Genomic DNA, 23,783 nt, shown 5'->3' with positions numbered 1-23,783 from the left:
CATAGTTGCAGCCAGCAGTAAGTTTAGCAGCAGGGCAGCTCTGTACTCAGAGGAAGGTGAGTTTAACCCTTCTCCCTAGCCCCAAACTCCATCTTGGGTTTGCTGGGTGGGGGAGGGTAGTCCCTGTCTTCCCATGCTCACCTCCCCAACTATTCTTTATTAGAGCAGACAGCCCAGCCAAGCCCAGGGCAGGAAAGCATGCTGTGATGCTGGGGGATTGTGATTTAACTTGAATGAGGAAGGGGTCTGGGATAGAAGTTTCAGAAACTAGTATGATCTAAATCAGTTTAGTCTGATACTACATTCAGCCAGGTTTACCTTAAATCAGTTTCAGCCAGTTTCTGATGACTTAAACCGGTTTATGTATAACATCTGTCCCTAGCTTTCCAGAGTACAGCTATCCTTTATGGCCTGTTTTGACATGTTCTTTAACTCAAGTGAGCACAGGGAAAGGGATGTAGGGAAGAATTTGCACTTAAATATAAGGAATGTGGCCTTTTAGGGCGTATCTGCATGACAGAGCACCTCTAACCATCTATCTCTTCCCTGACCTCTGCTCAATCATACATTCTCCAAACAAAGAAACAAGTGAGTGAATACGGTCTGCAACATTCCTCTGTGATTGCTCTTGAGACCTCACACTCCGGCATTCTTGAGAGACGGACAGCTCTGTAGTGTCTTCAGTAGCATATTTCCAGATTTGGAATGTAGATTTGGGACCAGGTGGGAAAAGACCATGCTTGAGACCTTCCCAGACACTTTATGTTCCTGCCACTGTGTAGTCATTTCCTTTAAGTCTTGTTCACTAGACATACAGAAATGCATGTACTTACAAGAGTTAAAGGAGCATGAAAACTGAATACTGTCTTAGCAATTAAAAAAACAAATAAACAGTTTTCACTGTAAATTAGAAATGAAAAATTAATTTAATGACAAAGAACATTTTTGGCTAATCGGAGAAAAACAACTATGATGTTTTCAGGTTCACTTACCTATTTTAAGTTTTAAATACTACCCCCTGTCAGAGAGGTGAAGGATATATGTTTAGACCACAGAGACAGTGTACTCAAAATGGAAGTGGGTGTGATTGGGGAAAAGGAGATGAATTAGAGCCTGGCTTCAATAATGCCTCCACACTTCCTTACTAGGATATATACACGCAGCCAAATAATCAGAGAGAAATCTCCTGGATTCGTTTTTGTGGTAGAAAAACTTACTCAGAGCCACAGCTACAGACATTTGAATGTTTGAAGCCCTGAAGAATAGAGAGCTTGCTGTGCTGATATGGTGCAGCTAGGATGGGGGGGGCGGTAGGTGGTTGTGGTGCGGCATGTACACGCATCTCATTATGCTCTGAAGTTTCCCATAGTTTGCCTGGTAAAAAATGAAGTAGTACGTAGGGCAGCCCTGAGCGGCTAACCCACACTGCTCATGGTCAATCTGTGTTTTCAGCCTGTACAGACATTCCCTCTCCCAGGTAAAACTCTCTTGGAAGTGATTTAATCCAAGTTATTTTTCTTCTGGAGAAGCCAGTTTTACTCTAGGAGAAAAAACCCAAACCTCCATACACCTGTGATTTCTCCTGAGAGAGCAGTGACTCTCCCAGTAGAAACTGAATATATATATATATATATATAATGCCATGATCATATCAGAAAGATGTGCTTCTCCTTAGGCATGTCTACATGTGCATTTATGCTCGTTTAAATTTAAATAGGAATAGGCCAGTGTGTACACATGCAGGCATTAGCGAGCATTAACATTGTGTGTGGACTGACTTGGGACTAAAGAGTGTTACTGTGCAGTAAGGTGTCTACATCTGCATTACTGTGCATGAACTAATCAAGTGCAAATTTGATACCTGCAAGATGCAGGTATCAAATTTATGTTGAAGTCAGCGTAAGTTACCATATTTTCTGTGCAGTAAGTGCATGCATGTGTAGACACATGCCCTTACTGCATAGTAATTTTGGTTATTGCACAGTAAATACTCGCATGTAGACACGCCCCTTGTATGCAAAGCTGGAAGTGAAGAGTGTGTACTGTACTCATTTTTGCCTTTATCAGGATCACTGCATCCCATTGGTTGGCCAAAGGAAGAGGGTTTTGTTTATTTTTTTCTTCCTCCTAATAAAGTAAAACTTCCTGCTCAAGACTTTCAGCTACCATAGCCTCTGTCCTTGCAATTGTAGTTAGCTGTTGTTTTCAGGAAGTTGTTTTTCAAAGTAAGGTAGGAATGTTTCCTAGATGGTCAATTTGGTACATATCTGATATTTTATTTTTTTAAAACCTTGCAAGACTCAGAAGACACACTGGTTTACACGCTAGAATTTGGAAGTTTGATATGAAAAGAAAAGGTACAAATAGATATCTCAATTGGATGGCAGTGTCCAATCAGGTAAAGGCTGAAATGGCAAGTTTAATTTTTTTGAGGCCTGAGATTTTTCCCATAGGGCCTGGTGCCTGTAAGGAGAGGCCTATTAACTTCATAGACCTTCCCTCTTCAGTTATTTTTTTAGTACTCCCTAGCACCACTTCCCCCCTCCCATTATTAAGAGTTTTAGATGACTCAAAAGTGAACTAAATCATTGGAAGAAGCCTGATTAGTCTTATTATGTGGTCTGGGCCTCTAACTCTGCACTGGATGCAACCAGATTTCTGCCCTGTGGATGTGCAAGCATACTGGTATAATGCCTCTAGTCAGTGTTAAGACAGTAGAGATAACAAAGCATACTGCTGCTTAAGATCCCTTCAAGCACTCTTTTTCATTCACCTGTGTGACCTGAGGAAAAGTGCTACTTACTTCTGTACAACTAAAGGGGTATATTACATTATTCATAGTGATATTATTTGTAAAAGATATCAGAGAATAGGCACCCATCAGAAAGAGTACATAAATGTTTTTCATTTGATTTTTTTCAAGCCTCTTTTTATTATGTAGCTTTCAGCAATGAGTTGCTTCCCCTATATCCAGACTGCATCTGAGGAAAATCAGAGTTATGTGAATGACTGACTGTAATGACAAAAAAGAGAAATTCATATGTTATAATGTAATCACTGTATCCCTGATTAACAACAAGGATTCTGTTTGTATTGACTTAATAGGAAGATTCATATTTCTATTACGAGAGAGAACTTTTAACTGAATTATTTAATTTTAGTAAAAGTGAATACAGAAAAAAAAATCTCATGCAACTGCCAAAAAACTGCAGGGCAGCATTTTCAAACCTAGATGCCAATACATAGGTGTAAAAATCCATTTTGTAGATTCTTATAAAGAAGAACTTTTGCTATAAGAATAAATCTTTATCTCTATAATCATAAAAACATTTAATAGGAATATCACATTCCTATGTAAATATATTGGTGTAATAAGGTCTGGAATGAAAGTCTAGCCACTGTATGAACAGTTGAAGCATATTGCCTTTCTGATTTCTGTATATATATACATATATATATATATGATGACTGGGGACTGAAACTAACCTTTTCCTTCATTATTCTTTGTCCCCAGATCAGAAAGGCAATATGCTTCAGGAGTTCATACTGTGGCTAGACTTTCATTCTAAGGTGTGTGTGTATACATATGTATATATGTATGTATATATATGTATTAGGGCCCTGTGACATGGCTGTGTTTTGATTTGGATTTGGCCGTTTCAGAAGACAGTGATTCATTTCGTTGTTTCAATCACTGTCCAGTTCCATTTTGGCTGAATCTCTTCTGAATCTGTTTCAAACAGGCTGCAAGCTGTGCACAGCTCCATGCCCAGGCAGCCGGGTTGGGTCTGGGGGCTGCAGGGTCCCAGCAGGGAGCAGAATGGGGCTGTGGGTGGCTCATCTAGAGGAGGGAGAGGGCTGCTGCCCTCTGTGCAGGTGAGGAGACCCCCACAGGGATCTCTGACCCCTATCACACTGGGTCACTGGACAGGGAAACAGTGCAGAGCGGTGAACAAGCCTACTGGTCCCTGCCATGCAACTCAGCTCCGCAGGGATGAGAGATCCATGCTGGGTGTCTCCTCGCCACTGCTGCCCACGCCGTGCTACCCCAGAGACATGAGGATGCACAAGGGCATGCAGTGATGCAGATCTCTGCTCCCTGTGGAGCCAGATCACATGGCAGGTCAGCACTGTACAGCTGTGTCCCTGCAAGCCCAGCTCTGAAACTGAAGTTTTCTGAAATGTTTCTGATGCCTTGTTTTGTTTCAGGGGTGTTTCTGAGCCTTTTGTTTTGATTCAGATTCGGTATTTTGGGTGCTGAAATGGCCCAAAACACCTCTGAAATAAAACAGCTGGTGAAATTTTGCACAGGCCTAGTGTGTGTGTGTGTGTGTGTGTGTGTATGTGTATGTATGTATGTATGTATGTATGTATGTATGCACATACAAACATAAGAACACCCCTCCTTAATGGGAAGGATTTATTTTTTCCTTGTGTATGTTTGGGGTCAAATTCTGGCCCCATTGAAGACAATGGGAAAACTTCCACTAATTTCAATCAGGCAGGTTTTAAGCCCTGGAGTTTCTGGTAAGAAATAGGTAGTTTTATTGTTGACAGATAGATTAAATTCTGACTGCATAAACCAAATGAGGCAGAAGAAATTCTGATCCAGATCAATCTAGTAAAATACATTCATACAAGAGCTGCATTAGTTTATTCAATTCTAAAACGGATTATATTGGTTTCACTCATGCCTGTAAATTTAGGAAAAGAAGTGAAGCCATGTTATACTGATGTCTGTATACAGAATTGTACTGGTTTACACCAGCTAAGTACTTATCTTCGAGAAAAAGAGTATATTTTTCTAGTTTATTTCTTACGTCCCAAACAACATAAATTAACAGGAAAAAGACACACTGAAATATACTGGTACATCTGGTATGCTGGTTACAGTGATAAATTTCCCTAGATAGACAAGCTGTCTAAATCATTTGACTGTGGAAGTCTTTGGCAGACCTAAAAGTTGGATTCAATTCACCTGAATCCAGTGCTTTAGAAGATGCATATCTGCCCTGTCTATAGTTAGACCTTCATATATACTTTCCAAATTCTAATGTTGATTTTGCTGATTTGTCTGTTAGTCATTAAAGCAATTAAAAATATTTACAGTAAACTGCCTAAAATAGAATAAGTGCTAAGCTTTATAAATGTTTTCCCTTAAATTTTTCAGCAATGCATTATGTTTGTTGTTAACTTTTGCATTTAAAAATTGTCAACTTTTGTTATTGTTAATAAGCTTCCTGGATCTTTATTGTATATGTTATATATATGCTTATGAGTGCTATATAGGCAGGGATGATCACTTCATTGTTCCTAACAAGATGTTCCTGCATACATAACCAAAATATGTATTTGAAATTTTGTCACTGAATTTTGCAAACTTGTATCAGATACTGGGTGCATTTACATGAGATGTTTACTGTGCAGTAGACTAATTAACTGCAGTTAACAATGCATGTCTAAAAGTGAGCCCCTATTAGCCTGGAGTAAACTAATCAACTCTGCAGAAGTGCATGTTTTGTTTTTATTCTTCAGCAGTGCACATGTAGATGCTTGAAAGGTGGGAAGGGGCATAAGTATGCTTCATAGGCCTGAGCAAAGTGGCAGGTATTTGCTTTGGATTCAGATTCAGCCAATTTGGAGGACAGTGATTTGATTCAGAGATTCAAATCAGTGTCCCAGTTTGATTTGGCTAAATCAGATCTGAAAGATTTGGCGGCGCTTTAGAGATTTGGCCATAGACTAAACAGGCAGCTGACAAGTCTGTTGGGGTTGGAGGAGGGGGGAGTGAAAGGGAATGGGGAAGGGGAAGATTGGGGCTGGAGCTAGGACAAGCTGCCCTGCCAGGATGGGGGGGCACATTAATCAAGGAGGGGGTAGGGGGGCATGGGATGTGGACATGGCAGTAATGGGAACAGGGGCTCTGCCCTGCTGTCGCGTGCCCAGCTAGGGGGAGGGAGGGGGAAGAGTGGGATGTGGGTGTGACTCGCTCTGGGTGGAAGGGGGCAAGTAGCAACAGGGCAGAGCCCCTGCTCCCAGCACTGCCATGCCTACATCCTGTGTTCTTCCGTGCTGGCTGGCAAGCAGTGCAAGGATAGAGCCCCCACTCCCAGCGTTGCCACTCCTGCATCAGCACTGGGAGTGGGGAGTCTACACTGTTGCTGCTTGCCAGCTGGTGTGTGTGGGGGTGGACAGATGGGCACTGCCACCACTTGCCAGCTGGCATGGGAAGAGCGCAGGATGTTGGCACAGCAGTGCTGGGAGTGGGGGCTATGCCCTACTGCTGCTTGCCCCCTTCTGCCCAGAGTGAGCCAGGCCTGTACCTTGCCCCCCCCACCACCCTGGCTGGGCAAGCGGCAGCAGGGCAGAGCCCATACTCTGAGCACTGTTGCACCTGCATCCCACACCCTCCCCACCCCTGCTCCCCTCCCTGAGTCCCAAACCCCCTGCCCCGGCTGAGCAGCTTGTTCCAGCCCCCTTCCCCAACACCAGTAGACTTACCAGGTGGGGGCAGCTGTGTTGGCTGCCTGTTTAGTCTATGGCTGAATCACCAAATCTTTTCTGAATCTTTTTCTGAATCAATTCAAACACTTCAAATTGGTTCAGAGCTTTTAATTGGTCTCCTGATTCAATTCAGATTTGGAGATTTAGTCTTCAAATCAGGCCAAATCTCCTCTGAATAGAATCGGCTACCAAAGCTTTGCATAACCCTAGTGCTTCAGTGTGGGGGCTGCTAGCTCTGTGATGAAGCACCCTCATGCCCCAACCAACTCCTCCACAGCATGTACAGCTGTGGGGAGCATCACAGTGAGTTGGATCAGAGCACACCCTTGGGACCCCCTGCCAGCTGCTCTGATCCAGCTCAATGTGCTGCAGTCCCAGGCATGCTTGCAAATCTGGCACCCCTGAGCAGTAAACTCAGGGACAATAACCTCCAGAGTTTATTGGTTTGCATTATTTGTACATGTAGACATGTGCACAGTGATTGTATCTCCATTTGCTTCCCTAATTTTTTTTTAAATAGCTACTTTTAAAATATATCTCCCTCCCAGGAAATATCTGTGTTTTGAGCTATTTCCCCCCGCTATGAATTAACCTGAAAATATTCCTTCTTGAAACTCATGATATTACCTACTCATACTGCTGGTATCTCTTTTTTACTCTCATCTCTTCTTAATTGATGTTTGTAATTCCTTCTAATTTAACATCATCTGAGAGTTCATTTAATGTGCTAATATGCCTTCCCACTCAGATCTTTAATAAAATCTGGCCTAAATCTGACCATTTTAGCACCCAGCAGGCATCTCTGTCATTTTCTTTACATTGTCCTTCAGGCAATTATCATTGTCCTTTGGGCAGTTTTCAGTTTATGTGAGATTGTTCACATCCAGGTGAATCTGACTCAGTTTTTGAAGTAAGATTTCCTGAGGCAGTATTTCAAAAGCACTTCTCAGCTCCTGTTATATATCAAATCTAACTTATTCCCTTTTGTCCACTAATCCTTAGTAGTCTTCTCTACTATGGTGAGGGGTTTGAAGCAGAATCTGGCAGAAGCTGTCATAATAAGAGAAGGTGAGAAGCGTGTGTTACCTTTACCCCCAGAAGTTAAGTCTCCCTAGAGTTTCCATAGCCCTCTCCTGTTCTCTATTACATTTTCAAGAAAAAAGTTAGATAATTTTACTTCACTTGTATTTCATTTACTTTTAAAATATATACACTTTAGGGCTCATTGATCCTGATTTTTAATTCTCTTCCCAGATCCTTAACACACCACTCTGTTTTATTGATTTTGCCCATATTTGTGATGGCGAACTCTCCCAACATTATCTCTTATCTTTGTTATAAATGCTGTTATTTACTGAGGCAGCACCCAACCATGCTGTTCACAGTCAGAGCATATTTGTGATACAGTAGAGAGTAGTGTAACTATTGTTGCTGATTGTGAGGATGGAGGGAAGGTCAGAAATGGTTGCTACCATCATGGAAGCTGACCACAACACCATTTCTGGCACTAAGGCAGCCAGTGCTTCCCTGTGCATCACAGATGTCTTGAGTGCAGAGCTGCCCTTACTGGCAATGTGTAGGGGGTGTACATGGGTGCATGTGCCCCCCTGAGCGTGGCGATGCACCCCCCCATGAAAAGCTGTCACTGACACTGTTGGTGGTCACCACTCACACCCTTCCCCCCCCCCTCCACTGCTGACCCCATTGGCGGCACCTGTAGGAGCTCACTGCTTACCACTGCTGCACTTTTGCCTCCCCCATAGCCCCCAGCTGCCGGGGGCACACATCATTCATGGCTTCCCTGCTATAGTGCTGACAGCAGAAGACATATTTTCCACTTAAGGAGTTTACAGTGGTGAAGGAAGACAATCAGCATCTAAAGAGTTTTTAGCAACTTTAAAAAAAAGCCAAAAAAATATTGCTCTATTCTTAACTTTACTTAGGAAGCAGAATACCATGTAGTTGTCTTTCTAGATCATAAAATGTTTTATACCATATGTTTTACCATTATCATCAGTAAGAAATATTTGCCTTTTCTGCCCTTCTGGAGCTTGGTTATCTTTTAGGCCCCCTCTACACATTACATTTAAGGCATGATTAACCATAAATAACACCTTAAGTTGTGACCCAGCTACACATTCAACCAATTAATGACATAATAAAACATTCCACAAGTTCTTCCACAAAAAAGGTGTAATAAATTTGTAGTTTGTTCTCATCATGCCATTAATAGAAAGTGTAGCCAGGTGCTCCCCTGTAGCTGGGAGACCCATTGAGTGGCTCCCAGTTACAGAGCTGCATACCCACTGCCAGCCCCACATCTGATAAGGCTTGCAGTGACAGCATCATTCCCAGTGCCCTATTAAAATATATATATATATATTTTAATAGGGCACTGGGAATATATATATATATATATATATATATATATATATATATATATATATATATATATATTTCATTATATGGCAGCAGACCATCAGAACACACTCATAGTAGGGTCTTGAAATTGCACTTGTGAAGACATGAATTTCTTTGCATACAAAACGAACATACTACATACTTAAGAAGTTTTTTTCAATATTTAGTCCATAATGGATCCCAAAGGAGGTCAGTTATGGAAGATAAACAGTCTAGTACTCCTAGATCTGTATGAAAACCCATGGGTGCAGTTGTGTTGCTCCTGGTGTGTGGAGCCTAGGTTGCAGGAGAGTGTGGCTCCAGCTGGTCTGGCTCTGGCTTTGGGTGGTGCATCCTGCCACTCTGCTTTTTTTTTCAGTGGGCTTTTTTGACCCCTGCATATCCAGGGGTCAAAAACTCCCTCCATGCTGTTTCCTTGGAGATGTGTCTGCCGCATCACATACCACACAGCTGCACCCGTCTGGATGTGGCCAATGATATCAAAGACGCTTCCATCTCCATCTTGTTGTCATTTTCCCATTTTTTTTTCTCTTCCTTCCTCCTCTACATAGATTTTATGGCTGGATGCCTTGAAGAGAAAAATTGAGGGCCAAAAGGTGTTGGGTTTCGTATCAATAGAGGACAAAGGATAGAGTAGTAGAAAACTGGAATGCCTTCTATGATGGTGCCCCTATCTCTATCCCTGCTCTTTTTTTGTTTGGTTTTGGTTTTGTTTTTTGGTGTGGGGGGAGGGATCTGGCTGGGAGCAGTGCATCCTGGGATACTGGAGAAATGCAAATTGTTCATTTTATCTTTGTGGAACAGACTGATGTTATTGTAGCATTATTTGGGTAACTTGACTCAAAGATAATCCCTTACCAAAACACCATAGGGCACCTAGCATGAGTTTTCATGCTTCAACACACAGAGGCTTGCATTTTAAGTGCCTTTAGCATGGTCTAATTATAACATGTAACAGCACCTTTTACAATCTGCTGAACCCACAAATCTCTAATCCTCCAAATATTTGATGGATACAGTACTAACCATGCAAATTACTTAAGTTTTTTAGGGATAGGCATCATAAGTACATGCCCAAAAGAGCCAATGTAAAATATAAATTAGGGGGAAAAATCCTGTAAATTGTATCCATTTTGGGAAATATTTCACCAAATAACACCACTTTTATAAAGTCTAGTAGATATTTTTATGCAGTATATTTATATACTAGCAACTTGCTAATGGACATATGGTCTAGTGGCCTGAACAGCAGGAAACCTTTTCCCATTTTTGCTACTGCTACTGATCACTTACTTTATACATACAGCATTACAGTGTTTTACTAAAATTTCTTATTCCTTCAAACCTTCCTACAAAGCTGGTAAATGGTATTGACCCCATTTTACTAATAGGGGGGAAAAAACCCTTAGAGGGAGTAGGTGAATAGCCTGAGGCTATGGCAGCCTACTGAACTATAATAATGGGAATCAAACAGCTTGTTATGTAACTTCAAGAAAAAAAGTTTGACCCTGTGTATCAGGAAAACTGCAACATGAGACTCATTAATCTTGACGAAACTGACTAGATCTCACACAGTGCTATACAGCTTAGCCATTAAGAATCAATTGCTGTAATTATTTGGCTTTGTGTGAGGGCTGTTTTCTCTTTGTGAGAAGACTGGAAGATTGGAACTATCTTTTTCAAGCTTGGGCACCTGCAGTTAGACATATTAATTAATATTTTGACTTGTAAGCAAGAGTCTGATTTTTAAGATGTTCAACATCTTCATCAGCAACTTGGACGAGGGGGTGGAAAATGCATTGTCCAAGTTTGCCGATGACACCAAGATATGGGAAAAGGTAGGCATGCTCAAAGGGAGACAAAGGCTGCAATTAGATTTACACGGACTACAGAAGTGGGTGGATGGTAACAGGATGGGGTTAAATGTACGTAAATGCAGGGTGCTGCACCTGGGGAGAAGGAATCCACAGCATCCATACAAGCTGGGGAGCTCCCCCCTTGTGAGCACAGAGGTGGAAAGGGATCTTGGAGTCATTATTGACTCCAAGCTGAACGTGAGCCGCCAATGCCAGACTAAAGCCAGCAAAGCCAACCGCATATTGTTGTGCATCCAAAAAAGAATCTCAAGCCGGTCCAGAGAGGTGATACTTCCCCTCTACGAGACATTGGTCAGGCCACAGTTGGAGTACTGTGTCCAGTTCTGGGCACCACACTTTAAGAAGGATGTGGCCTGCCTTGAGAGGGTTCAGAGGAGGGCCACACGCTTGGTTGGAGGGCAACAGGGCAGGCCCTATGAGGAGAGGCTGAGGGACCTGAACCTGTTCAGCCTCAGCAAGAGGAGGCTGGGGGGGGTGGGGGTTGGTGGCTGCCTACAAACTCATTAGGGGAGATCAGCAGCAAATAGGAAGGGCCTATTCCCCCCAGCAACACCTGGGGTGATGAGGAACAATGGCCAGAAGCTGCTGGAGAATAGGTTCAGAGTGGAGATTAGGAGGCACTATTTCACTGTTAGGGTGGTTAGGATCTGGAACCAACTTCCTAGGGAAGTGGTCCTTGCTCCTAGCTTAGGTAAATTCAAAAAGAGGTTGGACAAACACCTGTCTGGGGTCATGTGATCTCAGAGTGTACTTCTACCAGTGGCAGGGGTTCAGACGAGATGATCTGGTCAGGTCCCTTCTGACCCCAAACTACAATGAAACTGTGCACCTGTAATTCCCAGGGAAATTTAAAGCAAGTGTCTTTCCCTATAGTAGGGCACAGAATTCTAATTTCCTGGGATATCTGTGAAGGGGAAATGTTGAAATCAAAAATATTTTTTTTCCTTGGGAAAATAATTTGTGATAGAGCTAGCCTTTGATTATTCTGAGAAAAAGTGAATGGAAAAGTTAAATTCCTGTCAAACAATTTGGTGAAGGGATTTAGTTGAAGGAAGTGGGTCTGACAGAGAAGGGGAAAAACCCACTCCTTGCTGTTTTCCAGTTATACTTTTTTGTGTTAAAATATTGATCTAATTCAGTTTCATTGTTGACAAGAATTGATCTATAAACAGGATTAGGCCAATGGAGTGAATCAATCATTTAAACTGTGTATTTTCTAAAGACCAGGTCAGCAATGAGAGAGCCTTTGAAGAGTCATAGATCTCAGGGGGAGATCTAAGCATTAAGCATTAATCATCATCAAAATCAGGAAAAACAGTAAGTTGTCTTTAAGGACATAGTTTCATGTTCAGACACTCATTCTCTTGAGCATGAGTTCAATGTGTGGCCTCTTTTCTGTTGCACAGATCTAAATAACTCTGTATAAGGGGCTATGTCCATTAGTAGGTCAATAATTTGAAGTAAATTAGATAGGTAAATCATATTATGTCTATTTGAATAATTCATGATTTGATAAAAAGAACTAGAAAAATATCACTGAATGATATTTATTTTAATGGAAACATTTTTGATTGGTAAACAGAACTCTTGACTTCAGCTGTTTAGGTAATTCATACTAAAGAAATAGTTATAAAAGTCATCCAGTAAAATAAAGCTGATAACAAGGCAAAAAATTATGCTGTTTCAGTTCTAGTTATAGCACTGCATGTCCCATATCCTAATCCTAAATCCTGCATTGTGTTTTTGCACGAACACATTATTGCTGTTAAAGTCAGGAGGCCTCCACTCGGGGAAGAAAAGGGTTAAAAAAAATCACAAAAGCTTTAAATTTGAGATTCACTTTTCAGTCTCACAACAGTAGTTCAGTTTTGTGTTTTTTCATACATCCTCTCAAAAACAAGAAAAAATCCAGTGACAGTCTCCACATTTTGTTTGTGCAAACATCAGCGTTTGTTGTTAAACATAAAGGGCCAGATTTCATCCTCCTATGAGATGTGTGGGTGGACTTAGGGATGCAATGTGATCCTATTCCATACTGCTTTAGTCCTGGGAAAGTACTTAATGCAAAAGGTGGGTGGGTTCTCTTTTTCTTCACTGCTTTTTTGTGATTCAACCTTAAAGCTAAGGTGATGTTTTATTACAAATGTGGATGAATTGATGGATTTTCATGGGCTTGAACAGGGTGGAATAGAATCACTTAGGCACCTAAGTCCATTTACACACCTAATATTTTGTGTCAAATGCTACTTGCTTTTCTCTGAGGGGGCAGGCTGAGAGTGTTCCAGCCTCAAGGAAGGAGGAAATAGGGCAGAGGTGGGAGCATTCCCAAACTTCCAATAGCACAAGTCCCTTGGAGACCTTAGAGCAGTAAGCAGTTTCTCTGCAATCTCACTAATGCTGGTGATTGGACCCTACTTCCACCACCTCCACCCCCACCCCCATCCCCACACCCCTCTGATTTGCTCCCCCCCAGCCCCCCTCCATGCTTCAGGATGCCAGGACTTCCCATTATTTTCTGTTTACTTCCCCACCCTTCCCCTACCCCACTCTGCAATATTGTGCCTTTTCGCAGGGCATGCACTTTTTTGCAGAGACAGCTTGAAATCATGGTTTCTGCCAAAACCACAAAATCGTTATTTGGGTAAGTCACTAGTGATGTAATAATAGCTCAGGGTCTTTCCTCTCACCTAGCTCTCATTGCGCAGAATAGGGAAGATGTTTTTAAATGTTAATTTTATATTAGGGCCTTGTTATGTGTTGCACTTTGAGCTGCTCAAATGTTGATTGGCGTTAGTGCTAGTTCAAGTTTGGAGCAGTCACAACTGAAGTCTAAAAACCTTCTCTGATATTCCCACACTTGTGCAGCTGTGACTTGCCACTAGAGGGCTGGTGAGCAGAGGTCTGACTAGGAGTTACAGCTGTGAGTTGCCACTACAGGACGTGATCCAGGACAGGTTTCTATTCCTGCTCTAGGTGGAGGTGTTTGAGAGATGGGTTTGGAGGAGGTGAGGTGGGAACTTGAATCTGGGAGGCAGAGAGTTAATGGGGTGGGGGTAATGAAATGGGAGGTGGAAAGGAAATGGGGGTGATAGAAAGGTGGTGAAATGAAGGATGTCAGCCACTGAATGATACATTTAAGAGAAGTAACAAAAAATTTAAAAAGAACGAAAGAGGAAGTAAATTAAAGAAAGTCTTATGTTGTAATAATTTGGGATTTGGAATTGGGCGTGGAGCATGCTGGTTGTGCTTCCTGGTATGGCTGGGAGGTGGGAGTGGTGAGCAAAAGTGCTTCTGGGGGGAGCTGCTTCTTCTGCCCCAGGAAGGAAGCTTCAGCTCAATCTGGCCCAATTGGGACCCAGTCTGGCCCCCTATTTTATCCCTCCCTTCCCATCCCTCCTAGAACCCCATTCCTGAACCCATCTGTTCCCTGCAACCTGGTTAGCTGGCATGTGCTCTGTAGGATGTTTGCACAGGGTTGCACCTCTTGGGTGGAAAAGGGAGTTGGCTTGGTGCCACAATTGCCCCCTGGGCAGTAGAGTTTAGTGGGTGGAAAGTTTATCCAGACAGAACTGGAGGGTGAAGGAGGGACACTGCATCCTGGGATGCTGGAGGACTGCACCCTCGGTGGCTCATTTGTGGGGAGTGGCCATACATTAACGGGAACATGAGCTGGGTAACATGGATCAGAAATAAACCTGCCGTGGAGTGGGTTAATCTTAAGCTTCCTAAAGTGTGTTTAAAACTAGTGTCAGGTGTTAATCAAGAGGGGTTAAGAACTCAAGGAACTGCCTGAATTACTATGTAACCAGGCCCTTATTTCATGGCCTATTTCTATATTATCATTAGTTTAAGCATTAAAGTACCAGCCTTCAGGCAAGTTCTTCATTGTCAAAAGAAGAGAGGGAAGACCATCTTCTCATGCAGGCTCACTAACCTAGTGAGGAGGGCTTTAAACTAGGTTTGCCGGGGAGACTGAAGGCTTGAGGTAAGTGGGGAAATGGGTGACATGGAGGAAACACAAGCAGGAGGGGGAACAGGGGAAGCCTTCTGATTCTTCCTGAGAAAGTAGGGCAATAGGCAAGTTTCCTCAGGTGTCTGTATTTGAATGAAGAGTCTGGAAAAAGCAGGAAGAATTGAAAGTCCTCACACAGTCATGGGACTATGATGTGATCAGAATAACAGAGACTTGGTAGAATAGCTCATATGACTAGAGCACTGTCATGGATGGGTATTAACTGTTCAGGAAGGACAGGCAGGGGAGAAGATGACAAGGAGTGCTCTTTATGATTGCTCAGAGCTCTAGTATGAAAGTGGAGATAGGCCTGTTGAAAGCCTCTGGGTTAGTGTTAGAGGGGAAAGCATCAAGGCTGATGTCATGGTGGGGGTCTGCTGTAGATCACCAGACCAGGAAGATGAGGTACATGAGGCTTTCTTCAAATACTTAGTGGAAGTTTCCTGACCACATGCCTTGGTTCTCATGGGGGACATCAATCATTCTGACATCTGTTAGGAAGGCAATCCAGGAAGTTTTTGGAGAGCGATGAGGATAATGTCCTCATGCAAGTGGTGGGAAAGTCAAGTAGGTGTTGTGCTCTTCTTGACTTGCTGCTCACAAACAGGGAAGAATTGGTGTGCAATGTAGTAGTGGATGGCAACTTGGGCAGCATCAACCAGGAGATGATTAAATTCAGGATCCTGAAAAAAGGAAGGAAGGAGACAAGAACAGTAAGGACCCTGGGCTTATGAAAAGCTGTGGACAATAACTTGAATATGAGCCAACAGTGTGCCTTTGTTGCAAAGAAGGCTAACTGCATACTGGGCTGCATTAGTAGGAGCACTAGCAGCAGATCGAGGGAAGTGATTATTCCTCTCTGTTCTGGTGAGGCTAGATCTGGAGTACTGTGTCCAGTTTTGCCTCTCCCTTTCTACAGAAAGGATGTAGACAAATTGGAGAAAGGCCAGTGGAGGGCAATGATAATGGCTAGGGGGCTGGGGCACGTGACTTATGAGGAGAGGCTGAGGGAACTGGGCTTCTTTAGTCTGGAGAAGAGGAGACTGAGGAAGGATTTAATAGCAGTCTTCACCTACCTGAAGGGTGGTTTCAAAGAGGATGGAGCTAATCTGTTTTCAGTGGTGGCAGATGACAGAACAAGGAGCAATGGTCTTAAGTCACAGAAAGGGAAGTTTTAGTTAGATGTTAGGAAGAACTCTCTCATTAGGAGGGAAGTAAAACACTGGAACAGGTTACCCAGAGAAGTGGTGGAAATCTCCTTGGAGGTTTTTAAAACCTGGCTAGTTGGGGATGGACCTACTCTGAGCAGGAGTTTGGACTAGATGACCCCCATAAGGTCCCTTCCAATCCTAATGTTCTGTGATTATATGAAAACCACCCCAAATTGCAATAGAAAAACAACTGGGACAACAAAAATAAATTATAAATAAAATAAAACAAAGCATTATTCTTCTGTGCCAGGACATCCACTTCAAGTATTTACAGAGCATCCTTTAGATTTAAACAAAACAGAAGCCAGGAAATAAAGGTTTAATATCCTCCTCTGTGAAGTGTCAATAAACTTCCCATTAACATTTTTATACTATGCTAAACACATTGTGGTCTCTCAAATATTTATTATAACATGAATTTTAACAAAGTAACTGGTACAGCTTCCAAATAAAGTGGCACAGGCAATTAAAGGAAAAATGTTTATATAGAATTTTCAAAACAAATTAATCTTAAATAACTCAGTCATCAAAATCTTTAAAGCAAACACAAGGTTCCCACTCCCATAGCAGAGGTCTGGTCTGAAAAGAACCTATGCTATAGAATGTCTATTTAGCTATTGTTTAGATTTATTATATCCATTGCAAACACCATGATGTTCTTATGCCAAAAGGACTGTTATTCTTCTTTCTCATAAAGACTTGCCGAAGTCCTGCAGGCCATAAACAAACCTTCATTCACATTCTCTGTACATAACTTTGTAGAAACTATTGAGAACCCAGAATAATAGCACATGATAAAAATAAATATTCTAGCACAAGAAAAAAGGATTTTTAAGATAAATATCAAGCTTGTAATTCACCAGCAATAGCACTTCTCCAAATTCTTTCAGTGTACTATATTCCTGGGGAGATGGATGGATCTTACTTTTCAAAGCCAGATTTCCTTTACAAAGGGTAGAATGAAACCATAAAAATTGTTTGATTTTGTTTGTTTGTTTGTTTTGTTTTCATTGGTGCTCTTAATTTGGTTATTTTTCCATAAAAAACATTTGACAGTCCACATATAACAATAGACAGGTAGCTTTTGGGGGGAAAATGGGTTATCTGGTTTTACTTTTTGAAGATTCACTTTTTACATTTCAGCTATCGAGTTGTGGCTACTTACCAGAGAAGAAGGTACTGCATTGAAATGTATGTATATTTAATAACAGAAAAACAAGATGGAGTCTGCTGTTCTTCACTATCTTTAACCGGCAAAATGTTCTGGGTCCTAAAATTACCATGAGCTAAATTATTAAGACAAAGATTTGTAATTCTTTAAAATATTCCTTTCATACTTCAGAGACAATGCTGCCGTTTTGGGAAGAATAGACTTTTCCTTGTATTTAATGAACTGGTTAGAGCTCTGTTTCAGGTGCAGAGCTTCACACATCTTTAACTACAGAATTGCAACCATTAAAATGAGCTACTCCAGAAATCCACTTTGGAATTGGGAATAACCAATTAACAGCTGTAGGCCATGATTTTGCAAAGGTGAAACGTGTACATACATGTAGGTACATTTGCAAGATCTCAGCACCTTATTTGGCAGCCATGGTTTCTATAGAGAACAAGGAGTGCAGTCTGCTGAGGGGAGTGATATGTTAAGTGAACTGAAAGTGTAGGGCATCGCCTTGACCATAATTTTAATTTGGTTTAATGTGGCTGTTTGACATAGCTACCCATTTGCTAAAGAAAGACTTTTGTCATGTGGATGATATGCAGAAAATAGTTGAAACTAAACTTTCATATCAATGAGTCAGAGGAGAGTATTTTTTTTCCAAATGGGTTTTTACATATGAAATGCTTAAATCAATTAAATTGCACAGCTCTGATATCAGTAGGATTAACATTCATGTTTTATAAAGACAGTGTCTTTTGATTTGCAAAAATGTCTTCAAATCTAACATCCTTATAAGATGTATATGTGTTTTTATATCTGCATATGTGTGCTTATAGCAACATGGTGAGGGATTTCTTAGTGCTAAGACAGCTTTAAACTGCAGGTCATTTTCTACCCCTTTGTTCTAATGTCTCCTGAAAAAAGTTTACCAGTCAAAGAAATTTAATGGATTTTTTTTAGTGGTTTTGTTATAAATACATTTTTCATTACTTGAACTGAGATAATTAGGTCCAATTAGTTTTAATATTCAGTTCATGTCAACATTACAGAAATGAAAATAGTTTTAAATCATATCACAAGATGCTTTTCATAGGAAAATAGAATCAGGTCAGTTTTCTATTTAAGAGTAACCTATTCCCATTGTATATTGTTAAGAGCTCTGCTTATTTATTCTAATAAAATCCTGGCAATGTCAACCTTACAAAGGCTATGTGCAAACATTCCTGGCACCTGAATTGTGATCACATGGCTGACATTCACCAGTGCTGGGAACTACGCTGGGAACAAGATTTAAGTAGGTTGAGGGCAGATAGGATTATTCATCCACGGTTCAGGGGGCTAGAAATAGCCCAGTCAAGGTGGGGAGGGGGGCTAGGAAAAGTGCAGCACCAGGGCTGGGGCAAGTAGCTGGGCTTTCCCAGCCTTGAGACTATACTCTGAATGTGTACAGGTGTTCAGTAGATCAGGGTAACCCTGCCCAAAGTAACTTAGGGTACCTTCTTAGGTTAGATCAGGCCAGCCATTTTTTGCCTGGTCTAACTTCCCCAAACATATATACAGATTGGCACTTAGATTAAGATATTAATAGCAGGTGATCTCATATGACTGTATTATCTTATAACAAGTTTTACTTTGGGTATGGGCAGATATTATATTTAGAAAAACCTAACTAGACTCAGATCAGATGTATGTCCTACCTTTGTCTTACCCTGGTCCTCTATCTGTATTATATCTTTTTAGTGCCCTAGTTTTGATTTTGGATGAAATCCTGCAAAGGTTTGAATGCATATAATTAACTTTAAATATGTAAGTTGCCAGTATAAAGCTAATGGGAAGCTCAGTGCTTATGAATGTGTTTCTACACTAAAACAATCTGTTGACATTGTGGTTAAATGTTTATGGTAGAACCTTACCATTATCTTTCAACTAGCCTGAACCACTGGACAACTTGATTAGCAGGGGACTAGTATAAAAAATCCAAATGCTATGTGGGCATTCAAATAAGTCTTTGACAGAACAGGGACTTATTCAATGTTCTGGGCAGGCTTTCTCTTTATTCTGTGCAACACTGCAATAACTGTGTTAGAGAAATAACATTTAATTATGGTTTCCTTTATCCTATGTCTGAATTTATTGATATTTGTGATTATTTACTGTTTGCAAATTAATATTCACAAGAAGATGCCTGTTCTCTGATTGGCTATTTTTAACCCAAGTACAGAAATAGATATAATTGCTGTTCAGTTTTCAAATAACCACCCTTCTATATGCAAATATCTTGTTTTCAGACACTCTGAATTCTCTAGGGCCCCAGTTCATCATGGTATTCATTACCTCTCATATTCAACTTTATAAATATGTGACAGTTCAATTTAAGCAAGTGCCTAAGTTTACCTTGCTGAATTAAGATTTGAACTTCCAGATATCTGAGGAACAGGAAAGTTGCCATATCAGTTTCCCACCTTCCTCTGGTGTTTCCCTTCTCTTCCAGTGGCCCCAGTTTTACTGTTCCCGTGTGCAAAGTGTTTGAGTTTGTGTTTCTTTTTCATGTTTTTAATTTGGCAAAATGTCACCCCTTTCCCACAGTTCACTTTTGAAACTCCATACGATCATGGCTCTTCTGAAGAGGAGAGCTATGCTGACCTGTAAGAAGGGAAGTATTTGGAAAAGCTGTTGATGCAAAGGAGGGTAGGAGTGAAGGAAAAAAAGTGGAAAGAAAGAAATGATGCAGGAGAGAAAAAAATCAGTTCAGAGATAGGTTTATGTCTAGATAGACCCCAAATCAGCAGAGCACAAGGTGATATTTCTCAGAAGTTTCTTGACTTCGGTGGGAATAAAGAACTTGCTTAAGAGTACATAGTTGGCCATCTGTTCTGCTGTGCTAGAACCTTATTTAACTTACTTTTTTATCTATTTGACATTTCCTCCCCTTTCTTATTTCTTCCTTCCCTTTTTTTGAATTTACAATTTAAATAGTTAATTAAAATTTCACTGTGAAGGGAATTTGAGGATCCTTCTTATCAATGCAGTTGTAACAATACCCTGAGTGAATAAACACTTTTGATTTATTTGCTGTAAATGACTCATCTCTACAGCTCATTCATTTTATATATAGCACAAAAACCAATACAAGGTGAGGTAAAATGATGAAACATCTGTACTACTTTGGAAGTGAAGGCTATATACATTAAAACCACCAAGTTATGAGTTCAGCTTCTAACATCTTTATCTGTACCCATAAAGACTCAGAAATGTGGCTACCCTGTCACACCTAGCCTTGCTTGCTGGGGACACAGACTGGGTTTCTTTTCTAGCACTGTCAAGAACTTTGGTTGTATTCTTGTTATTTTTGTTGTTGCACCTAAGAGCACCCGACAGATTCTAAGACCTCACAAGACAATAAAGATGGTCCCTGTCTCAAGTGGTCTACAAGAGATGACAGCTGATTACAGGCAGACAGGGAAGTAAAAGGTGGTAGTATTTGTCAGCCTTGACAGTTGGCGGTTTCAAAACAGTAGTAGTCTAGCCCTTGTCAACTTTTTTTGTAACCATCATGGTGAAGATGAGTTTCAATGAGGATTTTGAAGCAGGAGATAAAGTAGCTTTGTGGACATTTGCAGGGAGAGCTTTCCAAGCATGAGGGACCACAAGAGGTGAAGCATGAAGGTGCTTATTTAAAAATTAAATGATAAATACAGTCTAGCATCTGGGCCAAGTGGGCGCAGTTACAGTTATTTTCATAATGAGAGATGGTGGATAGGGTGATGAAGGACTTAGAAAATGAGGTCAGGTAGTGTATATTTGATGAAATAGAGAAGAAAATGTCAGTGGAAGTGTGCAAAGATTGCCAGGGCATAGTACGTAGTGATGTCTTGCAGACGTATGGAGCGTAATCAGCTGTGCTGTGGTATTTTGCACTGATCATGCTCCACTTTTATTTACATCCTTAACAGAGTTGTCTCCTGAAACATTTAAAGAGGAAAAGAGAAAAACATAGTTAAGTAATAGCTGGAAAAAGTAGTGGTTTACAGGATTCACAGCTTTTTATGCCAATTTGGATCATGACTACTGATAGTAGTAATATGTTTCTATTAAAAACACAGCTGGGACACTTGACCTGGAGTCTCATTGCTTTAAAAGAGATATTGTTACCAGTTTAGCATAACTAAGTCAGGGCAAATCAGGCAGCAGCTCAAGATACTGACTTGGAGATGCAGTTGTGGGGGAAATAACAACCACCACCACTGCTGGCTGGCCACATTGCTGACACTGGCACCAGCACCCAGGAGACACCGCTGCCCTGCATGCTGCTTCTGCTGTGGGCATAAGCTGCCCCATTATGACTTCGCAGGCAAAAGTGAAATCTTACTTTCTTCAAAGGGACCAAGGTTCAATGAGGCCATGGTTTTCTCGAATATGTTTTTCTGTGAAGCATGTTACTGTTCGATATTTACTCTCTTAGTCCAAAAAAGTCTTAGAGTAGGTACAGATGTTCTATTTAGATTGACCTACCCAAGGTCAGGTCAATTGACCTAACTAGGGTTTGGTCAATATTAGTGCCAATCTGTAAAAATACTTGGGGATGTTAGATTGGGCGAACAATGGCCAGTCCAATCCAGTTTAGCTCACCTGAAGAGGTCCAGTAAATTAGGTTGGGCACAGGTTAGCCCAATCTACCAACTGTCTGTACATGTTCAGAGAGCAGCCTCAGGGCTGGGAATGCCCAGCCTCTCACCCTAGCCCTGGGGCTGTACTCTTCCTATTCCCCCAGTCCTGAATGGCCCATTTTTATGCCCCCTGCCCCTGCCCCCCAACCCATTGGACAACCACCTTGCAAACCAGTCAGCCCCGCTGTTGCATCCCTATGATGCTATAATGAGTCTTAAACCAGGCAAGCAGACCAAGACATGATTCTCCTAAACTAGAAGTAAGTTTACTGAAACCTAACAGATACAACTCTTATGAGATCTGAAGCAACATTAGCAGTTAAAAAGTTTAGGTAGGTAGCTAGTCAAAGCAGATGCTTGCCACCCTGTAACGTTGCGAATGCAACCTCAGGCCATGAAGTCCTGTCCAGGGCTTCTGGTTCCTGCATCGGATGTGAAGACGGGATCTTGGATCAATGACAGGATCTCTTCAGGCTTTCTTCAGGAGTGTTCAAAGGAGGGGTTCCAAGTCTTATCCTTATATACCTTATTGTTATTGTGTTACTTATTAATAAATCAGCATAAGCTCTTCCTTACAATGCATATTAATAAGCCTATTTCTGCTTGCTATATATTATTATCTATAGCGAGAATTTTCCAGCTATTGGTACCTTTTTATTCCTAGGTAAGGATTAGTTTTCCTATTGATCATTTCCCTTTTCTCCCAAGTCAGATTCCTTATTTTTGTTGGCCCAGTTCTTGTTTTGACTTTGCTCATCCAGACAAAGTAGTTCCATTCTTCTACTTTTTCCCTTGCCAAGGACAGGTCACGGTCAGGGTGATCTGTCTGCCAGATCGCTGCTAGATTGCAGATGGTTGCAGCTAAGATTAAGTCTGCAGCGCATATACATATTGTTGTATGATATCCTCCTGCCAAATCCCAGTATTACCGAACTGGGCCCAGAAGCCTTTGGCATTTCCCTCTCAATTCCAACAACCCCCTCTCCCACAGACCTGATAGTTCCTCTGCCACCCACAACCCACTCACCCCTTCTCCACTTCGAGTTACTTACACTGTGTTCCCCACATGACTCCTGACACTGGCAAATGTCTGTATGTGTCACTCCTGGTCTATGATCATGCTGCTTAAAGCAAGCTATGTGATTTGTATGTACCCCATGTCTGTTGACCTTTAGACGCACTTCAAGGACCAGTTGCTTTTCTAGGCTTTTGGCGCACAGGAGGGAATCAGGAATATTTTTAATTTTCTTCCAGGTTTTTTGCCAAGATGCCACATTTATTTATTTATGTCTTGTTAATAATGTGCCAATGGGAAATAAAGGTGTTTTAATATCTGCATAAAGTCTGTTTCACACACCCATATAGGCAAACAACTAGGTCACAGACTGTTAAACTGAGTCCCTCACTTATTAATTTAAGTTTAATAGAGTCTAGATTCATAGATTTTTAAGACCACCTATTTATAACAATCTTATCTCATCTCCAGCATAAAACAAGTCAGCAATTTCTTCATCAAGCACATCATCTCCAACCTATAGTATATCTTTCCATAAAGAAATACATTCCATTTTAAAGACAACAAGCACTGAAGAACTCATGATTCTAGTTGTTAACTACCCAGATTTTTAAATATTTGCACCTCATGTTTTTAATTTCTTTTTCTAGCTTCACCTTTTAGCCAGTGTAACTCTTATCCTTTTTTTCAGCTAGATAGAGCTGCCTATACTCAGAAATCTCTTCCCTGTCCCAATACTTGTAGATCATGATCAAGTCACTTAACCTTATTGTGTATGAACTCAATAATCTGAGCTGCTTAAATCTGTTCCAGTGTAAGCAGGATTTCTAGCATAAATCATTTTTGTAGCTCTTTTCTGACCTTGGACTTGCTTCAAGGCTCACTTCTTTTTTGAGGCTTTCCAGCTTTTCAGA

The sequence above is a fragment of the Crocodylus siamensis genome, chromosome 3 (assembly GCF_052110815.1).
Source record: "Crocodylus siamensis isolate JL-2025a chromosome 3, ASM5211081v1, whole genome shotgun sequence".
NCBI classification, from domain to species: Eukaryota; Metazoa; Chordata; order Crocodylia; family Crocodylidae; genus Crocodylus; species Crocodylus siamensis.
The sequence above is the reverse complement of the archived record's forward strand: the minus strand, read 5'-3'. Positions refer to the sequence as shown.